The sequence below is a fragment of the Psammomys obesus genome, unplaced genomic scaffold, assembly GCF_907164565.1.
Source record: "Psammomys obesus unplaced genomic scaffold, mPsaObe1.curated_primary_1811, whole genome shotgun sequence".
NCBI classification, from domain to species: Eukaryota; Metazoa; Chordata; class Mammalia; order Rodentia; family Muridae; genus Psammomys; species Psammomys obesus.
This window is the reverse complement of record NW_026591598.1, coordinates 10,535,848-10,546,326: the sequence shown is the minus strand read 5'-3', so window position 1 is coordinate 10,546,326 and position 10,479 is coordinate 10,535,848. Positions and strand designations below refer to the sequence as shown.

Genomic DNA, 10,479 nt, shown 5'->3' with positions numbered 1-10,479 from the left:
GTACCTTTCCATCCTCATTCTGTCTCATCCACCTTGGTCCAGAGCCCAGGGTGCAAAGGCTGAGTTACCAGTAAGTGGCAAACTGTCTGTAGCTCTATTTTTCTTTTTCAGATTTGTGGATATGAGTGTTTGTCTCCATATATTTGTGTGTGTGCCTTGTGCATCTCTGGTCAGAAGTATCTGAAGCCTTGGAAACGTGATTCGGAGCTGCCATGTGGCTGCTGGCATTGAACCCAGAATCCTCTGCAAGAGCAACAAGTTCTCTTAAACCGTTGAGCCATCTCTCCAGCCCTAGTATTTTTTTTTTTTTTTTAATTATCATGGTTCTGTTTAGAGTTTGGCATATCAGTTTTTGAATTATTGTATTTACTCAACCTTTTTTTGCTATGTGCTTGGTGCATACTGTTGGGGAAGTCAGACATCCTTGTCCCTAAGAGTTTACAGGCACATGCACAAAAGGTAAGACTGTCAATAATTTAAGACTACCTGGATGGTGGTGGCCACGCCTTTAATTCCAGCACTTGGGAGGCAGAGGCAGGTACATCTCTGAATTCTAGGCCAACCAAGCCTACTAGAAACCATGTCTTACTGGGGGTGGGTGGGGGGAAGCTGGAGCTGGAGAGAGGGCTCAGCAGTTAAGAGCACTGTCTGCTCTTCCAGAGGTCCTGAGTTCAATTCCCAGCACCCACATGGTGGCCCACAACCATCTGTATGGGAATCTGAGTCTCTCTTATGGTGTGTATTAAAACAGAGCACTCATATACATTAAATAAATAATGAATATTTAAAAAATATCTGAGTGATGGCGGCTCCTGAGCCAATGCTCTGAGTAAAGAGAGCTTACTCATGGACTAAGATAGCCAACATGGCTGAAGCTTGGCAGGTGACGGGGAGAAGCAGTGAAGAAGTAGAAGGACTTTATTCAGTGTTTGTGGAAGCTGAGGTGTGAGATGCAAACACTGGTGATATGGCATGTTGGCTTGTGTCTTTGACCCCCACACTCGGGAGGTAGAGGCAGGTAAATCTGAGATTGAGGCCAGCCTTGTCTGCAGGCTAGCCAGTGCTTCACAGCAAGAGCATGTGTCAAACAAAGGGTGTATAGAAAAACCCCTTGATGGAGAGTCGATAGCACCCACCAGGCTTCCCGCCAGTTCCCGCTACACCTTTGTTTTGCAGGGTAAGAGCTGTTTATGTATCGCCTTTCGCACATTTCACTTACATTATTATTGAAGTATAATGGCCAACAGTCTGTATTTCTTGTTTGAAAAACTATGCGTATGCCATTGTGTCTGGCTTTCCTTCTGCACATAGCTTTTAATGTAAAAACAGTAAGGGGTGGGGGAATGGCTCACCAAGTGGGTAAAGAACTTGATGTACAAACATAAATTTCATCCCCAGCCTCCTTTGAAAAAGCTGGGCCTATAGGCTCTGGGAGCTGAAAACAGGAGGCTCCCTGGCGCTTGTTGGCCAGTATTCATGAGTTGAAGACCTTGTGTCAGGAATGACAGTGATTGAGGAAAAACATGAGACATTGACCTCTGGCCCAGACAAACAGTAAACCAAGGCTTACTGGGACATTTCGGGAATCCTGTCACTCTGGAAGCTGGATCAGAGTTAAGAGGGTGGTATAGACATGCAGCAGTATGAGCCCCCCCTCCCCCCCAATTCGTTCTTTTAAGAGCACCCTGGAGGCTGAAGCAGCAGGTATTAAAGTTCAATCCTGGGCTACATGATGAGACACTTGCTAAGAGTCCTTCCTTGGAGGAGACATAAAGCTTACCTTTTTCCCAAGGTCCGAGTGTTAATCTGAGGCATGATTCCACTGAAGTTTACTCTGGGCAGTCAATTAAGGGGGTTGCCAACAGGGGTGTGAATAATTTGTCCCCTAGATTTTACTCAGCATGGATAATGGCTGTCCTATCCATATGCATAGATACATCCCCTCCCCTAGTGTTCCTTGGTTTATACGCCAAAACTTTCCTGAACACCACATACAGTTAAGGAAGGCTGGGGCTGGAGAGATGGCTCAGAGGTTAGCTGCTCTTCCAAAGTTCCTGAGTTCAATTCCCAGCACCCACGTGGTGGCTCACAACCATCTATAATGAGATCTGGTGCTCTCTTCGGTCCTCAGCTCTGGAAAAAAAAAAAAAAGGAAGGCTGGGACTGGTGGTTCATTCTGGAGCAGCTGGATATCCACTCAGGTGAGTTTCCCACCCCCTCCAGGGGTTGTAAACAGTCAACAAACTGGATTTTTCTTTTGTTTTATTTTTTGTTTCTTTAAAAGATTTATTTACTATGTATACAGTGTTCTGTCTGTACGTAGACCTGCATGCCAGAAGAGGGCACCAGATCTCATTATAGATGGTTGTGAGCCACCATGTGATTGCTGGGAATTGAACTCAGGGCCTCCTCCCACCCATTTCTCCAGCCCTGGGGTGGTCTTTTGCAAGTTGCCTCAGCTGAACACTCCAAGATGGTGATCTCTTGGCTTGGGGGCTGAAACACCCTAAGTTAAAGTCTATCAGTCTTTGGGGTGATTTTTGTCTTCTGATACAGGTTTCCCGTGTAACTCAGGCCGACCTGGGAGTCCTGGCAGTCCAGTGTTTTTCTTTGTTTTGTTTTTTGTTGTGATAGGGTGTCATTGTAGCCCAGGCTAGCCTGTAACTCAACATGTATCCCAGCCAAACTAGAATTTGCTGTAATGCTCCTGTGTCAGCCTCCTGAAGGCAGAAATTACAGGCATGAGCCACCACACCGAACTTATTTTTAAAAAATACATTTTATTTCATCGAAGTCAGAATAAAGTGTCTTTCCATGTTGGCACAGGGTCCTGGTCGGGTTTTTTTGTTGTTTTTTTTTAATTAAAGTCCCTCCCCGAAACCTGGAATCTAGGTTCTAGACGATCCAGTTGCTCCGGTTTTGCTTTTACAGCCACAGGCTCCTATGCGTCTCTGTCAGAAGACCCGCGTTCAATTCCCAGCACCTATATGACAACATAACGTCCAGGCTGGACGGCCACGAGCGTCACTACACTGCACATTTTCAGTTTTGATGGGTTGGGGCACCGTACATCTCCATTAAGCATCCCCTGGCTCCAGAGCCGGATTTCCCCGGAGGACCTTCCCACCGCGAGCTGGGAGCAGCTGCTATTGGCAGCCGCGCCGCCTGCCTCTCCCTCCGCGGCCGCCAGCGCCTTCCCGGCAAGCACTGCTCTCATTTGCATGCTGACTCCCGGCCTTTCCTGTCCTTCTATACAAAAATCAAAAGGACAACCGTTTACTTTGTGAAGGCACCTCTGGGCCTCGGAAGAGTCGAGAGCTCTCTCCTTGGTTTCGGTAACGTAAGCTTGAAAGTTGGCCCGACCCCGAGCTCACCTTCACCCTTAGATGGGTCCGCTGACAACGCCACTCTGCCGCGGGGCCCGCCCGGGCAAAAAGGGCTTCTGTCGTGAGTGGCACACGCAGGGCAACTCGATTGCTCTGCGTGCGGAATCGACATCAAGAGATTTCGGAAGCATAATTTTTTGGTACTTGGGCAGCTGGTGATCGTTGGTCCCGGCGCCTGTTCTTTCATGTAGAAAAGAAGAGCGGTGTTGTTACGCCCATCCCAGGGCGTAACTGTGTTGTATTCCATTTTTCCCTTATAAGAAAAAGAGGCTTTGGAGTCTGTCGTTGGAGTATCTTATGACCACTTACCAATACATAGCATAGGTATGTAGTTTATCATGGGATAATCATGGGGTTTATCATACTTATGTGGTTTATCCTGGTGTTCTGTCCTGTGGGTACTGGAAATTAACTGGCCTCTTCTGGAAGAGAGACCTCTGAGCTAGCTGTCTCTCCAGCTGTTTTTCATTTCCTTTTAAATTTTTATTGTTTGCTCTTCCTGCGTGTGTGTTTGGTAAGGAGGGCATTGGGTTCCCTGGGATTGGAGTTGAAGACAGATCTGAGCCACAGGTGTGTAGGTGCTGGGACCTGAGCTTGGGATCTCTGGAAGAGCACCTAGTGCTCTTAACCAACAAGCCATTTCTCCAGCCCCTCAACTGATTCTTAGGAGCAGGTATGGCTCTGCTTCACAGATTAGAAAACTGAAGGTTTCACTAGATTTTACAGGCAAAAGGAATATCCCACTTTGAAATGACTTTGTGAAATTTCCTCCTTCCATACACATTTCATACACCGTATGTATATTTAAAACACCTACAGATTCTGATGTATATATTACATTTGTCCATATCCCTTTTAAATTTTTGTTTTATTTATTTCTGAGACAGGTTCTTACTGTGTAGTCATCATGGCTGGCCGTGTTCTCTCTTTGTAGACCAAGCCTGGCCTTAAGCTCACAGAGATCAGCTTCTTGGGTGCTTAGATTAATTTTTGTTTATGTGTATGTGCGTGTATGCCACGTATGGCGGTCATGAGGATTTTTTTTTATTTTTTTTTCCAGAGCTGAGGACCAAATAGGGCCTTAAGTGCTCTACCACTGAGCTAAATCCCCAACCCTGATCATGAGGATTTTAAGAGCTCACATGGTAGTTTTCTTCTGACCTTCATATGCCAGACATGGTGTGTCCCTTTTCCCCCATAAATCAATAAATAAATTAAATATCTTTGAAGTAGCTGGGAATGGTGGTACATGCCTTTAATCCCAGCACTTGAGAGGCAGAGCAGGCAGATCTCTGTGAGTTTGAGGCCAGCCTGGTCTACAAGAGAGCTCCAGGACAGCCAAGGCTACACAGAGAAACCAACCAACCAACCAAACAAACAAATAAAAATCTTTAAAGTTTTATATACACACACACATATTGACAGGGTCTCACTCTGTACCTCTGGCTGTTCTGGAACTCACTATATACACCAGGTTGGCCTCATCAAACTCAGATATCGGCCTGCTTCTGCCTCTGCCTCTCCACCCACCCCCCCCAAGTGTTGGGATTACAGGTGTGAGCCATTGCGCCTAGCTTGAAGCTTGATGGCTCAGTAGTTAAGAGCACTGGCTATTCTTCCACAGGTCCTGAGTTCAGTTCTCAGTAATCACATGGTGGCTCACAACCATCTATAACCATCTGGTACCCTCTCCTGAGGTGCAGGCAGAACACTATATAAATAATAAATAAGTCTTTAAAAAAAAAAAGCACTTGTTCAGTTCCAGTACTCAGCACTCCCACCTCTCCTGGCCTCCTTTCAACTAGGTGCAAATGAGGTATGCAAATATACATGTAGAAAGACGCACACATGCATAAAATTTAAACAAATTACTGTCTTAAAAAATTATGCTGTGGAGGCGGAGGTAGACAAGATCTCTGTTAGTGAGACCCTGTCTCAGGGAAGGAAGGAATGAAGAAAAGAAAAAGTGGGGAGGAAGAAGAATGGAGTTCCTATGGGCTTTGATGTTCCTGCATTGGGCTGGGAGGTAGTCACAGGCTCAGGGAGCTTACACTCCAGTGGACAAAGCTTCATGTGTGGCATGGGCTCAATAGCTGGTGTGGACTAAGGTCCCATGGGCAGCTGAAGCACTGTGGGTAGGTAGGTGGTAAGGGCCAGTAGAATATTAATAATTCTAACAGCTGGAACGTCATCTTTTTGTTGGTGGTGTTTTTGGACTTTGAGACAAAGGCTCACTATGTTAAGGAGACTTGCCTAGAACCCATAGAGATATACTGGGATTAAAGATTTGTGCCACACACCCAGCTCCAACTGGCATCTCTCTCTCTCTCTCTCTCTCTCTCTGTCTCTGTTTTTCATTTGTTTGTTTGGTTTGGCTTTTCGAGACAGGGATTCTCTGGGTAGCTCTGGCTGTCCTGATACTCCCTCTGTATACCAGGCTGGCCTGGAACTCACAGCTATCTGCCTAACCCTGGCTCCTGAGTACTGAGATTAAAGGTGTGGGCCAATAGTCCTGACTCCATCTCCCTGTTACATATTACGATCCTGAGGTTGAAACGGAGTTTCACGAGCACAGTGCCAGCAGGACTTGGCTTCTTGACTTTGACCTTGACTCTTAGCTGACTCTTAGGCCGGAAGTCAGCTTTCCCTTTGGTCCTGCACTGGAGTGCAGATGGGCCTGGGGTGGATGGGGCAGTGACTCACCTGTTTCCATCTGCATTAGTCTCTGGATTTTTTTTTTTTTTCCACCAACTGGCAGAGCTTCCTCCCTTTCTGATTTTGCCTTCTTTTCTGATTCACTCCCCATCTGTTACTAGTTTCTGCTTTCTGAGGGTGTGGATGATACAGAAGGGAGGTGCAAGCTGTGGGGGTTGGGAAGGTAGGAACAGAAGTGCAGTAGTCCCTAGGGACACATTACTCTGAGCATTCTGTGCACCAGGGTGTCCTCTGTGACTGACAACCTGTCCTTGCCCTCACAGAGAGGGTATGTATTGTGGAGGGGAGCAGGTACAGGCAGGTGGGAGCTCTGTCAGGTATTGGTAAGGACATTAAAAGAGATGTGGAAAAGAGTGTCCTTGAGGACAGTGAGGACAGGAAAGGCCTCAGTCCTGGGAAAGAGGCAGCTGAAGATTAGGAGGAGTGTCTCAAGTGGGGAAACTGCATGCCTTCAAATGCCATGGACTGCCTGTGTTCAAATAAGTGAGAGGGCCACTGTGGGGCTGGGATGCAGTTCAGTGGCAAGTTGGGGGCGGGGAGAGGCCAATGTGAGGCAGCAGAGGGACAGAAAGAAACCAAGTCAAGAGGTCAGGTAGACTGAAGAGAAGTTCAAGTTTTATCCTAAGGACCTGTGGGGCATTAGAAGACTTAATACTAGGGCATCAGGTCAGGAAGTGGGAAGACCACCAGGAAGCTCTGGCTGTAACAGAGCCCTATGAGGATGTCAAGACCAAGCAGGAGTACGGAGAAGAGGGATGGGTTCAGTTTTGTTTTGTTTGTTTTTTGAGACAGGGTTTCTCTGTGTAACCTTGGCTGTCCTGGACTCACTTTGTAGACCATGCTGGCTTTGAACTCACAGCAATCCATCTGCTTCTGCCTCCCTGAGTTGCCGGGATTACAGGTATGTGCCGGCTGTGCCTTTTTTTTTTTTTTTTTTTAATTGCTTCCTGAGACAGTATCTAATAAGATGGATTAGAACTCGCTGTGCAGCCCAGGCCAGTCTCAAACTCAGAACACTTCTTGCCTAGCCTGTCCAGGTATTAGCATTATATGGGCATTAAAAATGTATTTATGGGACTGGAGGGACGGCTCAGCAGTTAAGAGCATTGGCTACTCTTCCAGAAGACCCTGGTTCAATTCCCAGCATCCACATGGCAGCTCACAACTGTCTGGTCTGTAACTCAAATTCCAGTGGATCTGACTTCTTCACACAGACATATATGTATGCCAAACACCAAATATACATAAAAATAAATAAAAATAAAATGTATTTATAGGAGCTGGAGAAGATCCTATGTCAAACAAAATCAGATAGATACACTTAAAACATTCAAGTCTCCATCCTCCTCCTTCCAAAGATACGGCCTGAGATCACCTGCTAACGTGCATACAGTCTCCTGACAGACGCCCCTTCAGAGAATTTGGCTTTTCCATTGTTCAGCTTCCCTTTTCATTCAAATAAACAAAATACTCTCCTAACAAAATCAGTTATCAGAACACAAGCATGATGGAAGGTCGGACAAAACTAGATTGGGCACCAAGTATCTTTTTATCCCTTTGTGGCTGTGTTTGGTGGGGTTCCTAGGGGATGAAGCTAGCACTTCACACACACGCTAGACACATGCTCTACCATCGGGGTCCTCTGCTACTTTTTATTTTCAAACAGACTTTTCTCAGGTTACCCAGACTGGCCTTGAACTCACTGTGTAACTCAGACTGACTTGAATTTGTGATTTTTATGCCTCAGTCTCCCTAGCAGCAGAGATTGTGGGCGAGCACCACTGAGCTGGACTGTAAAGCACTTTCTTAGCTTGCACCAGACACTGGGTTTGGATCCCAGCCCCACAAAACCAAGTTGAAACTAACACCTCTTCAATGCTTAAGAAACACTGTTTAGTGAATATATATATATATATATATATATATATATATATATAATCATTCAGAATTGTGTATTTATAAAAAATCATGAAGTTAGACAAGGAAAATTAATAGAAAAATATTGGAAGGAAGTATGTCAGTTATAAATAGAAGTACAGTGTTTTTCCATCCTTTATGCATTCTGCAGTTTTCCACAGTGAACATTTAGTTACAGGAAGAATGATTAAGTGGTGATGGTGGGGGCAGTCTTTCACATCACTTTCCTCCTAAAGCCAAAATAGTCATCTTGTTACCTTGTTTTATTGTTCCCTTCATTGCTGCTAAATAAATAAATGAGAGTTGTCTCTACTCAGTGTTTTCTGCACATGCTCCATTTGCTGCCACCTAGCCTCCTGCCCAGCCTCAGAAAGGACTCCACCCCAGCGGGATCAGCTCTCAGATGCTGAACCCAATGGCCGCTCCTTTTCCCTATTCCAGTTGTCTGCATCTCTGATATTGTCGACTGTGGAATTCCTCTCTCCCTCTGCCCAAGAACCCACACTTCCCAACAGGTTGGCCACTGAGGGTTCCTTAAGCCTTGGTGCTAAGTCTGGGCACCTGCCTCCCACCCTCTTTCTGTTATGCTCATTCTTTTCAGGTGATGCTGTTTGCTTTTGACTTTGGTGGTCCCATAGATAGATCCCATATCCCACACACTAAATAAATCTTAAAAACAAGCAAAAGACTAGAGGCTGGTGATATCGCTCAATTGGTAGAATGCTTGGCTAGCATTTGCAAAGCCCTGGGTCCACCTGCAAGCACCTCAGAACCCGGGCATGATGTGTTGGTGTGTAATCCAGCACTTGAAAGGCAGAGGCAGGAGGGGCAGGAATTCCAGGTCATCATCTACGATAGTGTTGGTTAACACAGTACTGAGTCCTCTTTTACTGAGCACAGTGGAGCAAGAAACCGCAAAGATGTTAGGGTTAAGGGAGGTGTGACCCGGCCATGTTCTCAGGCTGCTAACACCAAGTCTGGAATTCTGGTTCTCTCATGTGGCAATCTAGTTCTGTAGTTTGATTCCTGTCCACGGGTGGGGTGAGCTAAAGATCTTATTTCTTATTTTTAAATGTGTGTGTGTGTGTTTGTGTGAATGCAGGTGTCACTCTGGAGGCCAGAATAGAAGTTGGATCCCCTAGAGAAAGAGTTATAGGTGATAAGGAGCCACCCACATGAACGCTGGGAACCCACTCAGGTCCTCAGCAAGAACAGAATTTTTCCTGCTTGCTTTCAAATAAAAAAAAAAATCCTGTTAAAACCCGCTCACATACTTATATATCTTTAAAAAACGACATTTATTTAGTGTGAGTGACCCACTTACCTCCTCACACCCATCATCTCTTCTTTTTGCTTGATTTTTTGAGACAAGGTCTCACTCTGCAGCCTTGTCTGGCCTAAAACCCATTATGTAGACCAGGCTGTCCAGGGATTAATGGGGTGTACCACCACGCCCAGATGTTCATGTTTAATGATGAGAATGAAAGGTAGAATAACATTGCTCTCTAAACCAAAAGCATCTTCGCCAAGGCCTGACCACACTGTTTTAAAGGATATATATATATCCTTTATATATATATATTTATATATATATATATATATATATTTTTTTTTAAGATTTACTTATTATGTATAGTGTTCTACCTGCATGTGTGACTGCATGCCAGAAGAGGGCACCAGGTCTCATTGTAGATGGTTATGAGCCACCATGTGGTTGCTGGGAATTGAACTCAGCATCTTTGGAAGAAGTCAGTGCTCTTAACCTCTGAGCCATCTCTCCAGCCCCACGACACTGTTTTAATGCTTGTTAATTAATATTACTGCCTCCCCCAAACTTCTCTACGTACTTTTCAAGTATTATTTCATTGTATATTGTCGATATATTCCCTACAGAAAATAAGAGGCTTAGAGTTCGCAAGTCACTCTACAATTGTACACTTTCCAAGGAAGTCCAAACTTGAACCCAGAACCCGCACAAGCAGGAAAGCCTGGGTCTTCAAAGAGCCATGGTTTGGACGCAGGAAGGGGTTACTGATTTGTGCTCAGCCACAGCTTTTTATTCTACTTTGGTAACCTGATAAAGTGCAAGCGCCGGTACAGAATGTGGGGAGAGAAAAGCCCTCCAGAAGGGCCAAGACGAGCTGATCTCTGCATCTAAGCCTTATTCAGTGCCTGGGATCTCCCACGAGTTCTCTGACACCCCCTCTCAACGGCCGAAAACCTACGCTCACGGGCCGCCCGAATCGCTCGGCTGAGCGGCCCACAATAGGGACGCGTCCCCTTTAAGGCGGCGGCTCGCCCTCGGCGGCGGCCGGAAGTGTTGGAGCCCGGCTTGGCGGCGGCGGTGGCGGCGGTAGCCGTGGCGGCTTGTGCGCATGCTCCGTCGCCCGCCCGCCCTGGCCGCTCGCCGCCCGCCCGCCCGACGGAGACGGTGAGGAGGGGGAGGGGTGGGCGCGCGGCG

General features: G+C 46.2%; 1 protein-coding gene and 1 non-coding gene across 3 annotated transcripts in view; both read left to right on the top strand.

Moving 5' to 3' along the window:
- The first annotated feature begins 3,431 nt into the window (after window positions 1-3,431).
- On the top strand, window positions 3,432-3,565 carry LOC129680036 (U11 spliceosomal RNA). Its single transcript, XR_008720631.1, has one exon. It is a non-coding gene; the product is annotated as a U11 spliceosomal RNA (small nuclear RNA).
- A 119-nt stretch (window positions 3,566-3,684) lies between these two features.
- Window positions 3,685-10,479, top strand: part of Gmeb1 (glucocorticoid modulatory element binding protein 1) — a 46,098-nt gene continuing 39,303 nt past the window's right edge. The window contains exon 1 of one of the 2 annotated variants that reach the window (XM_055611085.1): window positions 3,685-3,710. The gene's annotated coding sequence lies outside the window, so the exon portion shown is untranslated. Of the gene's footprint in view, window positions 3,711-10,378; window positions 10,450-10,479 lie in introns of those variants that run through there. The other variant, XM_055611082.1, reaches the window with a different exon arrangement.